Source organism: Oryctolagus cuniculus, chromosome 3 (genome assembly GCF_051225735.1).
Source record: "Oryctolagus cuniculus isolate XC-2025 breed Fujian yellow rabbit chromosome 3, ASM5122573v1, whole genome shotgun sequence".
Lineage (NCBI taxonomy): Eukaryota > Metazoa > Chordata > Mammalia > Lagomorpha > Leporidae > Oryctolagus > Oryctolagus cuniculus.
The window spans coordinates 122,006,541-122,023,954 of record NC_142869.1 but is presented as its reverse complement, the minus strand read 5'-3'; the positions used below and the strand labels follow the sequence as shown (position 1 = coordinate 122,023,954).

Here is a 17,414-nt window from a genome sequence, read left to right as displayed (position 1 = left end):
ATTCCAAGTTAGAGCAGGCCAAGAGGCAAATTATTGTAAAGATCATGATTAAATCGCATTATGTCTCTGCTCTCCCCTGCTCTTCATAAAGCTCTTCTCCCTGACTGCCAAGCAACCAAACCCAAGTCCACCACCAAAAGCTTGAATGGATGACTTCAGGAAAAGGGGTGACAGATCTCTATTGATGTTCCACCAGCTCCAGCTGGTCCTGCTCCAGGAGCTGGGCATACCTGGCTTCTCAGATTCACCTGCAAACTCCAAGTTGCCCAGAACACCTAGTGACTTTTCTCTCGTCTGCACTTGGAGACCCTGGCTTCTCAGTCTTGAACTTCTTTCATAAGTCCCTTTTTCCATAATATCATTGTAGTAGCTCTGCTTCCTCGAGCAAACTTATAAATGATGCCAGTATTCAAGCTTTCTCCCAATCCTCTGACCAAGAAATCTCGGCAACTTCCCCTTTCAAGATCTTCTTGCATACCAAATCTTGTCCACTCAGTCTTTTCATTGCCTCCAATCAACAATCAGTTTTGCACCCCTATCCTTGTCTCCAAAGAAGCTGAAGTATTCCTTGTTTCAAAGAAGCCATATTGCTTTCTACTTTTACAAAGCAAGATTTAATGGATTTAATACTAAAGGAGATATGAAATTAACAAATGTCAGTATCAATGTATTAACTTAAGAACAAAATTAGCTAAGAATGTGTAGGAGAACTTTTGGGCTTTGGTTAGATATGTAAAGATGGAGAAAAGAAGAACAGAGATGCAGAACAATTCTAAGAAAAAAATATATATAGTTTGTCCCAAATGTGTTTTCTGCCCCCCCCCATTGGAAGTAGGGAATCTTCACTCCATTATGTAGTCATTCTGGATATATTCAAGTATCCCCTAAATTATTTAACTTTCTATTGAGCATAAGACTGTGTGTACAATATTTCTAATACCTTTTTTCTTAAAGAGATCTTCCACACACTCTCTCCTTGATTTCTGGTTAAAGTATTTCAAAAAACGTATTTCACTATTCTGGCTTTCCATTCATAACTTGAGAATAATTCAGTTCTTCTCTGTTTTCTAGGGCTCAACGCCTCCTATCCTGGATTTCATGACTGAGCGGTGTCACAGGTGATTCCAATTTCTGTCCCTCTCATTCACTCTTCTAACAGGCATTTACTAAGAGTCTCCTACCTATCAAGCACAGTTCAATGCAAGGTACCTATAAAATACCTTTGAAATAAGAGATCCCATACAGATCAATTAATCACATTAAACAGAGCTGTTTATCCTCCTTCCAAACGTTGTCCTATAACACAGCTTTCCCGGACTGCTGTCATGTTAACAACTTCCCAAGCAAAAAACCGTGGTCTCTTCTGTCTCTTTACTATTTATTCAGTTGTAAGTCTCACTGAATCGCAATTAGACAGATCCTCAAGAGATCATTCAGGGCAACCTTACTTTTACAAGTTCAGAAATCCTGAAGTTACTCTATCACAATCTACTTCTATGACAGATTTAAGACTGAACGCAGGCTTCCTACCTACCATCAGTGTTTAAGAAACAGTATAGGGAGCCACTAACGTGGCACAGTAGGTTGAAAGCCACTTGCAGTGCCAGCATCCCATATGGGCATGGTTGCAGTCCCCGCTACTCCATTTCTGATCCAGCTCCCTGCAAATGTGCCTGGGAAAGCAGCAGAAGATGGCCCAAGTACTTAGGCCCGTGCACCCACGTAGGAGACCTGAAAGAAGCTCCTGGCTTCAGATCTGCCCAGTCGGTCATTGCAGCCCATTTAGGGAGTGGAGTGAATGGAAGCGGATGGAAGATCTCTCTCCACCCCCCTCTCTTTGTGTCTCTCCCTGTTTATAACTCTGCCTTTCAAACAAATAAGTCTTAAAAAAAAAAAAAAAAAGAAAAGAAAAGAAAGAAAGAAAGATAGAAAAAGAGCAGTATAGAATTTGGCTTGTGACACACCCTTCAGGAAAACTTTAGGCAAGAAATCCCTCAGGCACATCGCCATCACCTTCAACTCTAGCAGTATCCAACAACTCATGACTTGGGATATGATGTTGTGATGTTAACATATCTTACATGATCTCAGAACACATAACTCACCTACCCTTCCTCAAATCGTGGGGTAAGATTAAATATGAAGAAGCACAGTGGCTTGGGGGCTAAGTCATCAGAATGCAGCCATCCACTAACCATAAACCACCTAGATTAACGTCATGTCATCTCCAAAAGTAGATTTTATCAATATTAAGGCTGAGCAACTTCTACTTCTTGTTTCTTTACAGTATCTGAGCATCTTAAAAATGTTATTGACATGCTAATTATTCTACAATATATGTATAAGATATTACTAACTTTAAGGAGTTAATAAGCTACTTTAAAATGCCTAGACTGCTTAGAAAATATATTAAAGCCATAATATAAATCATACCAATCTCACCTCTTAAACTGAACCAGAGTCCTTAAGTCTCATTTCCTTATCATATTAAAACAAAAGAACAAGATGTTTTGGATTAAAACTCCATAAATATCATTAAAATGTAACAAAATCAAACAGAGTAATCCCATACCAAATAATGATAAGGAAGTATCTTTAAGTCACACAACTAAAATATGACTTGGAAGCATTTAACAGAAACAACTGACTTCACTTTAGACTACCAATCTATTCCCAAAGACTTTAAAAAAAAAAAAAAAAAACTAAACTCCCATCATCCCCACTTTTAAAACTGCTTCACAGAAAACATTGCCTGTGTAGTAGGGCTGATCACGAACACCTACTTTTCTCCTTCTGGGCGTATGGAAATATTGAATTCCTCCTCCTGTTTACCCCAGGACCAGCCATGAGACTTCCCTTGGACAGAACTTTGTGGGTAGACGTGGTGAATGTTTCTTCCAGGTAAAAGCTTTAAAAGCCAGAGTGTGCTTTGACACATTTTGTTTTCCCTCCATCCTAGCAACTAGTAATGTTCCAGACAGTGGCTGCTCCCAAGTGAAATCGCAAAGTGGGACCCAAAGTAAAGATGACAACAACATTGAGCAGAAGCCCCCAGCTGACCCTCAATGAACACACAGCATAAGTAAAAAATAAACCTTTGTTACTATTTTAAGATCCTGAAATTTGATTTCATTTTGTGCAGCATATTCAGAATGATAGAGACTTTTTAAAAAATTCACACTAGCTGGCGCCACGGCTCACTAGGCTAATCCTCCGCCTGTGGCGCCGGCACCCTGGGTTCTAGTCCCAGTTGGGGTGCCGGTTCTGTCCCGGTTGCTCCTCTTCCAGTCCAGCTCTCTGCTGTGGCCCGGGAGTGCAGTGGAGGATGGCCCAAGTGCTTGGGCCCTGCACCCGTGTGGGAGACCAGGAGGAACACCTGGCTCCTGGCTTCGGATCAGCGCAGTGCGTTGGCCGTGGCAGCCATTTGGGGGGGTGAACCAACGGAAAAAGGAAGACCTTTCTATCTCTCTCTTTTACTGTCTAACTCTGCCTGTCCAAAAAAAAACAAAAAAACAAACAAACAAAAAAAAACAAACAAAAAACAAAAAACAAAAAAACACACTAAAAATTCCTACTGTTCATTTGATTCATTTCAAGAAGCTAATTATGGACATTAAATTCTCCCATGTTACTTCCCCTATAATAGAAAAATGAACATATTTCCCATACCACCTATTTAAAATAGACCAATTTTTGCTCATCCCAAAGTGTACAGAGAAAAATACCATTCAAGGGCCAGCATTGTGGCACAGCAGGTTAAAGCCCGAGCCTGCAGCACCAGCATCCCATGAGGGCACTAGGAGTCCTGGCTGCTCCACTTCCAATCCAGCTCCTTGTGAATGTGCCTGGAAAAAGCAGAGGAAGATGGCCCAAGGCCTGTACCCAAGTGGGAGACCCAGAAAAAGCTCCTGGCTCCTGATCGGCTCAGCTGCAGCCGTTATGACCATCTGGTGAGTGAATCAGAGATCTCCCTCCAGAGATCTCTCTCTCTCTACCTCTCTCTGTAACTCTTTCAAATAATAAAATAAATCTTTTTTTGAAAGAAAAAAGAAAAAATACCTTTCAGATTTTTTTTCTTAAAATTTATTTATTTATTTGAAAGGCAGAGTTACGCAGAGGCAGAAGCAGAGGCAAAGAGAAAAGAGAGGCCTTCCATCCACTGGTTCACTCCCAAGATGGCCACAATGGCTGGAGCTGTGCCAATCCAAAGCCAGGAGCCAGGAGCTTCTTCCGGGTCTCCCACATGCGTGCAGGGGCCCAAAGACCCAGGCCATCTTCTACCGCTTTCCCAGGCCATAGCAGGATCGAAAGCGGAGCAGCTGGGACTCAAACCAGCACCCATATGGGATGCCAGAGTCCTTACCCACTACTCCACAGCACTGGCTCCAACCATTCAGATTTACTCAAGTATTTATCAGAACTCTTTGAGTAATTAAAAAGATGATGGATGAGAATACTTAAATTTCAGCGGTTGGCATTTTGCCAGGCAGTTAAGCCATTCACACTCTACATCCTCGTTCTGACTCCTGACTCCAGCTTCTTGTTAATGTACACTTAGCAGGCAGCAGTGATGACTCAAGTAATTAGGTTCCTACTACCCACATGAGAGACCTGGACTGTGTTCCTGCTCCCAGTTTTAGCTTTAGCCCAACTCTAGCCATTGCAGGCATTTGGGGAGTGAACCAGCAGATGGGAATGTTCTCTCTCTCTCTGCCTCACAAATAAATAATTTTCAATTAAATCTGCATATTTTTTAACCATGTTGACCCCATCCCCAGAAAATTCCAATGCACACATTCCTATGGGGAATGCTGTAGATAACGAGAACATGTGAGCAACATAGAGGCAACAAGAGGATCAAGAATCCCTACTGTACTGGAGAAGTCATACACAACCTCAACTGCACTGCAACGCTGAGTAAGATCTGTCACATCTCTGAACCTCAGACTCCTCACCTGTAAAGTTGGGATAATACTGTGAGGTTAAAAAAATGTGTGAGTTTTCTAGTGCACAGGAGACATTCAAATATTATTTCTCCTTTTTGAAACAGGAACACAAAGTCAAAAAGGAGACCAGATTGAGATGCAAAATGACATGGGTGCTAAGATAAAAATTCAAATGCAAAATTAAAACAGAATGAAAAATTATTTTAGAAGATATTGGAGGATACAGAGAATAGGATTATTGGTGTTGCTATGGAGGTCAAACCCAGAAAGCTCTACTAGAACACAGAAGAGATGAAATATGCAAAATTTGAGAGCTATTCTAAAAACCATACATATTTACAAGGAACTGAATACAAAGAAAAACCAAAAGCACAAATTGAAAAAAAATCTGAAGGAGTTAACACAAAATTCAAACATTATGATTATATAATCTTGAATCCTCTAAGCATCTGTGTAATGCATGCATCCCTGCACTCAGATACTAGAAGGCAAGGCAAAAGTATTCAAACTGCATAACAAACCAATCTGGCAAATTAACCAAGCACTCTCCATACTCTCCGTGAAGCCTGCCAAAATTACTGAGCGCTCATCACTAGCTAAGCTTACTTTTTATCAAACCAATACATTTCTGTTCCCATCAACTTATCAAGAGTTATGTTTACGTATTTGTTATAATCACAGTCTAACTAAATGACACAAACCAATGATGCTGTGATTGTAAAAACAGTTGTTTCCATGAAAATTAAGCAGAATATTTAGAAAGATTTTTTTAATGTTAAATTAGATATAGATGAATCAATTGTAAGACAATTGTATAATTGTATAATTCTGGATGGATCATGTACTCAGATTGCTTAAAATTTACATGTTTTTCTATAAAATATCAAAAGTGAAGGTATCATTTTTTATTCCTCTATGTTAATGTATTTTTTGTATTTTTAAACTAAATACTACCAGTCCTAATCACATTAAATAAAAGGGCTTCTATGTACACCAAAATAGACAAGATCTGTTTGGATTATGGGGGATTAATATAATAACTGATGTTTTATGAACACATCATATGCTGCTGCTAGGTTTGCTCCCGAATTAGGTACCATTTACATTCATAACAAACCTGAATTAGGTACCATAATCACCATTTTATAGACAAAGAAAGTGAGGCTTGGAGAGGTTAAGCAACAGAACTGAGACCCACATTCAGATATGACTCCCAAGCTCATACTCTTAACTATTTACCACCTTTATTTTCTTCCTTATTCTATATTTTTAAATTTTTTACAAAAAACATAGTAGTAAGTTTGGCTGGTCAATGTGTAGGGTTTGTTAATTTTGTTAAAATTGTTGCCTACTCTTCAAGGCCTTCTGGAAACTCCTCACCCTGGTACACAGTAGGTATTTGATGAATAATACTACTTTGGTAATCCAAATCCAGTTTTTCATTGCCCTGATAAAGCAGAGATGCAGCATAAAAAGCACAGATTCTGGAGCTGGCCTGCTTATACTCAAGGTCCAGTTCCACCACAGACAAGATGTGTAAACATAGGCAAATTATCCCAGTGCTTCGGTTTCCTCACGTGCCGTATGGACGGACATACTAACAGCAACTAATTCACTGTGTTGTGGTAGGGTTTAAATGGATGAAAACCTATAAAGTAGGTGCCAGTGGGTTAAGTCACCACTTACGATGATGGCATCCCATGTAAGAATGCTGGTTAGAGTCCCGATTGCTCCGCTTCCAATCCAGCTCCCTGCTAATGCACCTGGAAAGTAGCAGATGACGGCTGAAGTACTTGGGCCCCTGCCACTCATGTAGGAGACCCAGATGGAGTTCCAGGTTCCCGGCTTCAGCCTGGCCCAGCCCTGGCTGTTGTGGCCATTTAGGGAGTAAACTAGCAGATGGGAGACCCAGCCCCCACTTTTCTCAGTCTCTCCCTTTCTATCACTCTGCTTTTCAAATAAATAAATCCCTTTTTTTTTTTTTTTGAAAAAAAATCTTTAAAGTAGTACTTAATCAGTATCTAGAATGTAGAAAATTAAGTTTGCTAATAAAATAATGTAATAAGGGAGAAAAAAGAAACAAAGGAAACTCAACCAGCACATCAACAGTGGTTATGGTAGACACTGTCTTTAAGCCTACAAAATCAAAAGAGGTCCCTACTGTCTGTATTGAGCTAGATATTAGGATACCAAATTCAGCAAAACACCGCCTCTTGTCCTTGAAGACCTAATTTCCTGAAGGACACAAAGGTGATTACTGTGCCATGTGTTAAGTACAATGGTAGAGGCAGGTGTGGAGAGTGCTCTAGGAGCATTCTGAGTCAGTGATGATGAGTGGGCCCAATTTGGGAATCTTCAGAATACTGGGCAGGCATTTAGCCTAAGGCTTTGTATACCCACATTAGACCTTAGAGTGCCTGGGTTCGATTCCCAGCTCCAGCCCCTGATTCTAACTTCCCACTAATGTAGAAACTGGGATGACAGCTCAAGTACAGTTTGTCCCTGCCACCAATGTGGCATACCTGGAGAGAGCTTCCAGCTCCTCGGCTGGCCTCCCAGTCAGGGACTGTGAGTATCTGGGGAGTGAACCAGAAGATGAAGAGCTTGTACTCGTACTAGCATTCCCTCTGCCTCTCAAATTAAAAAATTAAAAATAAACTGATAAAATCATACCTTAAACTACTCTTAATTTGTCATTATTAATCACTAAAGTCCATATTATATGACTAACTTTACAAATGAGAGAAAAAAAATCCAAAATTTATAAATCTCATAGTTTTTAACATGAATCTCAAATAATTACTTAGCATTTATAACAAAGGCAATGTGCTAGTTACAGTAAGGAGTACAAGGAAAATTCAGTAACAACCTAACACTTAAGTTACAATAAAGGCAACAATACAAAAGATATTACAGGGAGTCCCCACTGGTATCCCATAAGAGCATTGGTTCAAAACCTGGCTGCTCTACTTCCAATCCAGCTCCCTGCTAAAGTGCCTGAGAAAGAAAGCAGTGGAAGACAGCTCAAATGCTTGTGTCCCTGCATCCATGTGGGAAACCCAGAAGAAGCTCCTGGCTCCTAGCTTTGGCCTGGCCCAGTCTTGGCCACTGCAGCCATGTAGGGAGGGAGTGAACCAACGGATGGAAGACCTCTTTCTCTCTCTCCGTCTCTCCATCTCTGTAACTCTGACTTTCAAATAAATACATCTTAAAAAAAAAAAAAAAGAGATTACTAAGCAAATGCATGATCAACCCTCATGAGAAACAGTCAATCAATGTTCCAAGTAAATCCCAGGGATATCTAAGACAACAGACAAAATTATGTGTTTCTTTTAAGTACGTGTGTGTATATACAGATATACAGATATATTTCATAAAACACTGAGAATGAGGGAAAGAGTTACTCTGTCTATATATATGCTTCATCCTGATTTGCAAAAGAGGTATGTGGGAAAACTTCACGTACAGTTTTATAAATTAACTCATACTTTCAATGAGGGAACGTATCACTTATAGAAATCCTATTATGAAACCTTCTTTAAAACAATCACCTACTAGATCTCAGTTAATTCGCTAACAAATTGTATTTTATATTACATATATTTAGTTTATTCCTATCTGATGTAATAAAAATAGATAAAAATGTAACCAACATAAATCATTAACACAAGTATTAATAAATGCTTACTATCATAATCATTAAGAAATGAGAACACAAAGTCTAAAAATTTATAATTCTAGAACTTCAAAATTTTTTTTATCAGATTCATCCCTCCTTTGCAATTTCTGATTATTCTTGTGCAACAATGCTAAGAAAAATTTTAACATACTCAAGAGTACAGGAAAAGACACACACTGAATGTTTTCCATTTTCAAGCCAGGTTTCTTGTAAAATTCGTAAGAGACACCCTGAATTCATCACTAAAAAACTGTAAACTCCACAAAATCAGAATCAGATTTTATATATCTGAACAAGATATTTTACAATTCCTGTGATTCTGTTTCCATCTATAGACCAACAAAAGATGGTTAACAAAGAAATTCAAAAGTCAGCCTGACAAGGATCAACAATAGATGCTACTACCAATAGGTGAAAGATTACTGGAGAAGAGGCTAACATCACAGTGCTAACTAACCAGGCCACAGACTACTTGCTGACTGCAGTGGGAAAAATAGATTTTACCCTAACCCCCTCGACTAAGTGATCAAACTTGGCGTCACAAATAATGGAATTGAGCAGTACACATCTCCCAGAAGGAGGCAACATGAAGTCCATGGCATCACTTATTAGATATTCTTGTCCAACATGGTTAATTTGAAACTAATGAACCACTAAAACCCAATTTACAATTAACATCTTGTATAGGGGAATAGAGGAACAAGCTAAATGACATCTTGAAGGGGAAAAAAATCTGACAAATCTGGAATGTGAATCATTTTATATGACAACTATCTCCTTGATCTTTTTTTTTTTTAATCCATGTAATTTTAAAGGGAGGAGGAGGTGAAGCCATTCTTGAAGAGACTGAAAAGGCTTATCAAATGCAATGAATACATTTTGATGGGATCCTGGTTTGACAGGAGAGAGAATACAAAGTCATAAAAGGCCTTTCAGTATAAATGGAGAGATTTAAATATCACATTTAAGAAAATTAACAATAATGGTATTCTGGCCATATAAAACGTGTTAAGGGGTGAAGTATCATGATGTGGGGGTAAAGTATCACAATGTGCTACAGCTTAGTTTCAAATGGATCAGTCAAAAATAACACACATACTTAAAGAAAAAGCAAATAGACCATGATATCAACAAATGTTGATCTGGGGATTCATCATTAGTGTTAATTATTACTGATTTTTCTGTATACTTAAAATCATAAAAAGCTGAGGGCATAGGTAGCCTACAAAGCATCAATTGCAAAAGGAAATAAATCATCCTGAAGTGAGAGTTATAGGAAATATACAACACAGGACACAATTTCATTTTCATTTATCTCTATGGTAGCAATAAAGTAAAGTAGGAGTGAAAGCTCTAGCTAAAACACTGCTTAAAAGATTAAGTATATAATGTAACCCAATTATTTAATATAAATCTTAATCTCTAATCAGATACATGGAGAGCTCAGCCATATAACCATTCTAGAAGAATATCATACTCAACAATATTCAACATGCGTTTATATTTTAACCAAACAAATCAATCCAGGAACCATCCACTAGTTAACTCTACAAACTTGATCTTCTCTCTACAGACATTACAAAGACATCAACAACAAATTTTCTTCAACTTGATAACATCCTGGGGAGATCACGGAGTACCCACACTGGACATCAACAGATTTCTCAAACATTTCCAACTAAGTCAGAAGCTTCCATCACTCAAGGGAATGTATCACCATTTTCTTCTGCAAAAAAGCTCTGGCTCTAGTTTTTCCACTAATCATAGTTACATCAATATTACTGACTGATGCTGAAATGGTCATTTTCATTGAGCTTCCCAACACTGGTTTGTAGCACTCCACACCAACGGGAAAAAAAATCTCATCATCAAAAAATAATATTCTAAAAAATTAAATTTTGACACTGAACTAAGAAATATTACATAAGACAAAACGCACAAATTACTTTGTGTGTTGACATTGCCACATAATCCAGCAACAAATTTTGCAATAAGGAAACCTCAAGCAAATAACCCAACTGCAAGTTCCTTGTATGCATCAAGAACGAACTGCACGAGTAAAACTGTAACTTTTCATGACATGTACAATTTTACCAAATACTTTCCTTCTTTTTTTTTTTTTTTAAGGGAAATCGTCTAGTCCTGCTACACAAAAGGTAAAGGTACCTTAAGCCATTTTTAAAGTAATAATAAAAAACTAAGAAAATGATTTGGCTAGACTGCCAAATATATATATAATAGCCTCCGCCAAGGAAAAGCAAACCGTATCTCCCTACGCGTTGAAAATTTACCCCCGGGAATAAACTGTCCAGCCTGGCTCATTTTCCTCATGTATTTCTTTTTGTAAGACGGAAAGACGTATGCATAATCTAATCAAGACTTCCTCGACAGCCACCGGCTGAATGACCTTGGGCAAACGCTTTCCTCTAGGTTTCGGAAAGCCTCTATTTTGCATCTGTACAATGGGGAGACAACGCGCCCACCTCACCGGGCGGGGAAGACGGAATGAGAGAAAGCCCACCCGCCGGGGGGCAGAGTGAGGAGCTCCGTAAACACTAGCTAAACGTTCCGTAAAGAAAGGGGAAACAAGAGAGGAGCACGCTCCGAACGTGCAAAGACGACCAGCACTTCGGGACGCACTCCACGTAACATCCCCGCTTCGTCCCAGACACCGGCCGCAACCGTCCCTCCAAAACCCCCGCACGGCACGCATCTGACAGCCGTGCGGCCGAAGGGGAGACCCGGGTCTGCCCTCCCGGAGCGAAATCCCCGCCCCCGCGGGAGCGGCACACAGGCCGCCGCGGCCCTGCCACACACGCACACTCACACAGGCACGTACCGGGCGCTCTGCGGGGACGCCGGAGCCGCAGGCCCGCGGAAGGGCCGCCGCCGCCGCCGCCGAGCCCGCCCCTCCGCCCCCGCGCGGCCTGTCACCGCGGCCCCCGGTCCGGGGAGGCCGCGGCGCCCCCGGGGGCCGGAGGGGCGCGCGAGCAGTCGGGCGCGGGCCGGCGGGCCGGGCCCGTCCCTCCTTCACATGGAGCCCGGGCCGGCCGGGGAGGCGGGCGCGTGGAGCGTCGCGGCCGGCCGGGGCCTCTCGCCCCCTCGGTGCTTCTCGCCGCTGCAGCCCCAAGGCCCGCGGAGGGCTGGCCAGGAAAGGAGGAAGCCGAGGGCCGGCACGGCCAGAGGCCGGAGAAGGGGCGGGAGCGGCGGCTGTGCGGCCTCGGGTGTCGGGCGTCCCGGTCGTAGCCCTCGCCGCCACCCGCGCGACCCCCAGAACGCCGCGCCCAGCAGCCACACCACCCGCGTCAGGCGCCGCCGCTGAGGGCAGTTCGGCCGCCACTACACACGGACCCGTGACGTCGAGCGTAACGCGGCGCACGTCACGGTCGCCCGCTCGTGCACGCGCAGCCCTCCGCCCTCCCAGAGCGTAACCCGCGGCGAGCGCGCGCCCGGCCGAGGAAAGCGCGTCGGCGCCTGCGCAGTGGCCGGCGACGCCCACGCGCCGGCCGGGTGCGTGCCTGAGGAGCTGCGCGGGGATTCCCAGGCCTGGCTGTGCCGGGGTGCGGAGCGCGCGCACCTGGCTGGGTGCTCTCCCCGCTGCGCGTGTGGGCGCGGCCCCGACGTCAAAGGAGATCCCGAGAAGGGCCTCCCACGTGGGTTGCTGAGCCGGCAGAGGCCGAGCCAGTTCTCTTTCGTGGCGGGTCGTTTGCGAGGCGAAAGGCCCCATGCCCTGTGAGTCGAGTGTCAGAAAATTTGAGAAATTACTATAGGTCGGCCACTCAAGCCAGCCCCTAAAGGTGGGAGAGATCCAAGTTTTCTGGGTATTTTGTGTTTTATCTCGGGTGTCAGACGTGGGACCCTCACTCAGCCCGGGAGGGGGCGGGGACCCCCGCACTCCCCACTCCTCCTTCGCTCCCCGTACCCAGCAGAATCACATGCAAGTTAATCCGGCCTGTTCTTTCTGGCCTAGAAGGCATCTTCGGAACCCCTGTCTTCTTTCCTTAAAGGTCGGCTTAGGCTTTCCCGCACCGTTCCCCCCATCCACGCACGTGGGAGCCGTGCCCGCCAGGCCAGGAGCCTGGGCAACTCGGGATGAGAAGCAAATGTCCGGGTGATGCTCTTTATGACAAACGCCTTAGCAGAGGTGTGGGGCGCGCTGGAACAAGAGTGTGTGCTTCAGAAATGCAGAGCTGCCTGGAATACCAGTTTCCTCCCATTTGTTACAGAACCTTTTGTCTGCCCAGGGCTGTTACGGAGATTGATAACGTCATCATTCAAAGTTATCAACTTAAAAATTAGCCTAGGGGCAGGCATTGTGGTGCAGGAGTTAAGCTACTGCCTGCAGCATCCCGCATGAACTCTGGTTCTTGTCCTGGCTCCCTGCTAATGTGCCTGGGAAAGCTGGAGAAGATGGCCCAAGTCCCAGGGACCCTGCACCCACGTGGGAGACCTGTCTTCCACCTGGCTCAGCTCCACCATTGCAGCCATTTGGGGAGTGAAGCAGCAGATGGAAGCTCTCCCTCTGTCTGTCACTCTGCCTTTCAAATACATAAATCTTTTTTAAAATGGTGGAGGCCTTCTAACCCTATATGTGCATAAAATCTCAAGGTCTTAAGATTCCTTTGGATTTTAATATTGTGACTTGTAAACCACAGGAAAAAGGGCCTCAGAATCTCCAAGGATAACATTCGCATGTTAAACTTCTACGGTGTTTGACAAAATTCCTGTTCTGACCAGGCATTCAATATATGTGTGTTTAGTAGTAATCAAGAGATAGAGTTTTCCTTATACCTCTGCTTACACCTCTGTTCCCCTCCCTCACTGGCCTCCTGGGAACTTCATTCAACTCTGGGCTACTCAGAAACACCCCAGGTATATATTTCTAGTAGCTATTCTTTTTCTCCATCCTTTTTTTAAATGAGTGGGTTTTTCTCTTCCTTGGAGATTCAATGTTTGGCATCTTTCTTTTTTTAAGATTTATTTTATTTATTTGAGAAGTAGAGTTACAGATAGTGAGAGGGAGAGACAGAGAGAAAGGTCTTCCTTCCATTGGTTCTCTCCCCAAATGGCTATGATGGCCAGAACTGCGCCGATCCGAAGCCAGGAGCCAGGTGCTTCATCCCGGTCTCTCATGCGGGTGCAGGGGCCCAAGGACTTGGGCCATCTTCTGCTTTCCCAGGCCATAGCAGAGAGCTGGATCAGAAGAGGAACAGCCGGTATTAGAACCAGTGCCGGCCAGCGCCGCGGCTCACTAGGCTAATCCTCTGCCTTGCAGCGCCGGCACACCGGGTTCTAGTCCCAGTTGGGGCACCGGATTCTGTCCTGGTTGCTCCTCTTCCAGTCCAGCTCTCTGCTGTGGCCCGGGAGTGCAGTGGAGGATGGCCCAAGTACTTGGGCCCTGCACCCCATGGGAGATAAGTACCTGGCTCCTGCCATCGGATCAGCCCGGTGTGCCTGCCGCAGTGCGCCGGCTGTGCCGGCCATTGGAGGGTGAACCAATGGCAAAAGGGAGACCTTTCTCTCTGTCTCTCTCTCTCTCTCACTGTCTACTCTGCCTGTTAAAAAAAAAAAAAACAGTGCCCACATGGGATGCCAGCACTGCAGGCAGAGGATTAACCTACTGCACCACAGCGCCCACCCTTTGACATCCTCAAGTTAGTATATATGGGGGCCAGTGCTGTGGCATAGTGGGTAAAATCAAATCCCATACCAAATCTTAATCATAGGAGTATAATCCATTACATTCACAGTAAGGAGGGCACTTTAGGGACATTTTAAAATCCTGTCTTCACACGTTGTGAGTGGAGAATTGAATGGGGGTGGTTAATTGCTGGGTATTCTCCAGGAAAAGGGGACCATGTGGGCACAAAGCAGGAAGTGTGAGAGAATGCACTCTACCCAAGAATGGCAAAAGTGGCTGCTGGCTGTTGGGTATTGGAAAGATGCAGGTAGGGTGTGAAGTCAGAACAGGAAGACGACCAGCAGGAGATCAGGAAAGAAAGGTGTTGGAGCCAGCCAGAGATCTGGGTAGGGCAATAAAGATGCAAACCAGAACCCTGACCATGGCAATGACATGAGGATTGTTGGTTGGGATATATTCAATGGTGGTGAACAAGACACCTGACCTGAAGCAGCTTAGGCAGTGAGGTTTGTCTTCTCACATAGCAAGAATCCAGTAGGTGGGCCCAAGGCTAATTAGGGCTGAGCATTAGTGTCCCTGTAGTCAAGAGATGGTCACTCAGCTTGGAAGATCATGGCATCCCACAGCAGAAAGAAGGGAGAGCCTTGCCCCTTTTTATCCCCCACCTTTTTAAATACACTTTTTAAATTTTAGAATAGTTTATAGTTATAGAAAAATCAGTAAGATGATGCAGAGAGTTCCCATGTGCCCCCATACCAGTTTCCCTAATTTTTTTTAAAAGATTTTATTTATTTGTTTGAGAGGTAGAGTTACAGACAGAAAGATCCTCCATCCTCTGGTTCACTCTCCAAATAGCCCAACAGCCAGAGCTGGGCCCATGAGGAACCAGGAGCTTCTTCCAGGTCTCCCACATGGGTACAGGGGCCCAAGCACTTGGGACATCTTCCACTGCTTTCCCAGGCCATAAGCAGAGAGCTTGATTGGAAGAGGAGCAGTTGGGTCTTGAACCAGTGCCTATATGGGATGCCAGCACCGCAGACCAAGGCTTAGCACTGTCTCCCAGCTTCCCTATTATTAAGATATCACATTACTATGGTACACTTGAAGCAGTGAGTGAATGATACGTCACCGCTAATCCAAAGTCCACATTTCTTTCAGATTTCCTTGGGTTTTACCTAATGTCCTTTTTCATTCCAAGATCCCATCCAGGATCCCACATACTGCATTCGGTCTTCATGTCTCCTTAGGTTCCTCTTGGTTTACGACTTCCCTTTTTTTTATGACCTTGACAGTTGGGACATGCTGATCAGATATTTTATAGACTATTCCTGAATGGGGCCGGCATTGTGGTGCAGCAACAGCAGGTTAAGCTGTTGCTTGAGGCATTGGCGTTGCTTCGGATCCAGGTCCCTACTAATGCACCTGCGAAAACAGCAGAAGGTGGTCCAAGTGGTTGGGTCCTTGCTACCCATGTGGTAGACCTGGATAGAGTTCCAGGCTCCTGGCTTCAGCTTAGCCCAGCCCTGGCTGTCACAGCCTTTTGAAAGTGAACCAGTGGATGGAAGAGTCTGTTTCTCTCTCTCTCTCTCTCTCCCTCCCTCTCCTTCAAATAAATAAAATCTTAAAAAAGAAAAGAGTATCCCTCAATTGTGATTTGCCTCATGTTTTTGTTGTGATTAGAATTTGGGACAAGACTACGGAAGGCAGTGTTGTTTTCATCATCTGGCAAGGGTTCTTTGTTAGACCATTTGTGCTGCTGTAACAGAATACCACACACTGAATAAATTATAATGGACAGAAATTTATTTCTTATGTTTCTGGAGACTGTGATCTTCCTTTTTTTTTTTTTTTTTTTCCTATTACTTGAAAGATGGAGAGACAGTGCTGTAATTCACTGGTTCACTCCCCAAATACAGCAACAGCATGGAGTTGTAAATTTCACCCAGATTTCCACTGTGGGGAACAGGGACCCCAATTACTTGAGCCAGCATCTGCTGCCTCCCAGGGTGTGCATTAGCAGGAAGCTGGATCATAGTGGAAGAGCTGGGACTCCAACCAGGCACTCTGATATAGGATGTGGGAATCCCAGGTGGTGATTTAACCTCTCTACCAAATCACCTGCTTCTCAGAAGTTTTCTGAGTGTGGGAAAAGGCAATGTGACAAGATTTGCAACAGAATATTGTTTTGAGTTCTCAATGAACTTGTTCATCTTTAATTCTTTCTTATATAAGTTGCCAAAACATAAACTGCTTTCTTTAAAATCCTCATGTTATATAGTTGCCAACATTATAAATATGTATAGCACATTTATAATAGAAAATAAGGAAAACCACAAGAACAAAAGAAAAAACTCTCATTCCTTCTGTAGTTCTAGTCGTGTCCAGTGTTCTCTGTGCTTAGTTCTTTATTGTGTTAGTATTTTCTATTTTAGGTATAAGTGGGTACTTGAAAATGGTTGGGGAAGAGGGCTGTTTGGCACAGCATTTATGATGCCACCTCCCATGTGGGCGTGTCTGGGTTCAAGTCCCAGCTCCACTCCCATTTCCTGCCAATGGGCACCCTGGGTGGCAGCAAGGATGGCTCAAGTGGTTGGGTTCATGCCACTTGGGAGACCCAGTTTGAGTTCCAAATTTCTTGTCTAGGCCTGGTCTAGCCCCCAGTTGCTGGGAGCTTTTGGGAAGTGAACCAGTAGATGAAAAGACATTTCTTCTGGCTCTCTGCTTTTCCAATCAAAATCAATAAGTTCATAGGAAATGGAATTAAAAGTTTTTTGTTGCCAAAACTTTTGAAATCTATGCATAGTTTTTTCATAATATGTATTTTCCATGAGCTTTTGAAGAACCCTCATATTTTTCGAGAGTTGCTTGACAGTTGTGATCTATTCTATACACAATTTTTTTAAAGATTTATTTATTTTATTTGAAAGAGTTACATAGAGAGAGCAGAGGCAGAGAGAGAGAGAGAGATCTTCCATTTGTTGGTTCACTCTCGTAACGGCTGGAGCTGCGCCAATCTGAAGCCAGGAGCCAGGAGTTCTTCCTGGTCTCCCACGTGGGTGCAGGAGCCAAGGACTTGGGCCATCTTCTACTGCTTTCCCAGGCCATAGCAGAGAGCTGGATCAGAAGGGAGCAGCTGGGTCTCAAACCA

The 17,414-nt window shown here is 43.5% G+C and overlaps 1 protein-coding gene across 1 annotated transcript in view; it reads right to left on the bottom strand.

The window, feature by feature from the left end:
* The window catches only part of MAP3K2 (mitogen-activated protein kinase kinase kinase 2), an 87,804-nt gene extending 75,807 nt beyond the window's left edge, over positions 1 to 11,997 (bottom strand). The window contains exon 1 of the mRNA XM_008258427.5: positions 11,465 to 11,997. The gene's annotated coding sequence lies outside the window, so the exon portion shown is untranslated. The remainder of the gene's footprint in view (positions 1 to 11,464) is intronic.
* Between the last annotated feature and the right edge of the window lie 5,417 nt (positions 11,998 to 17,414).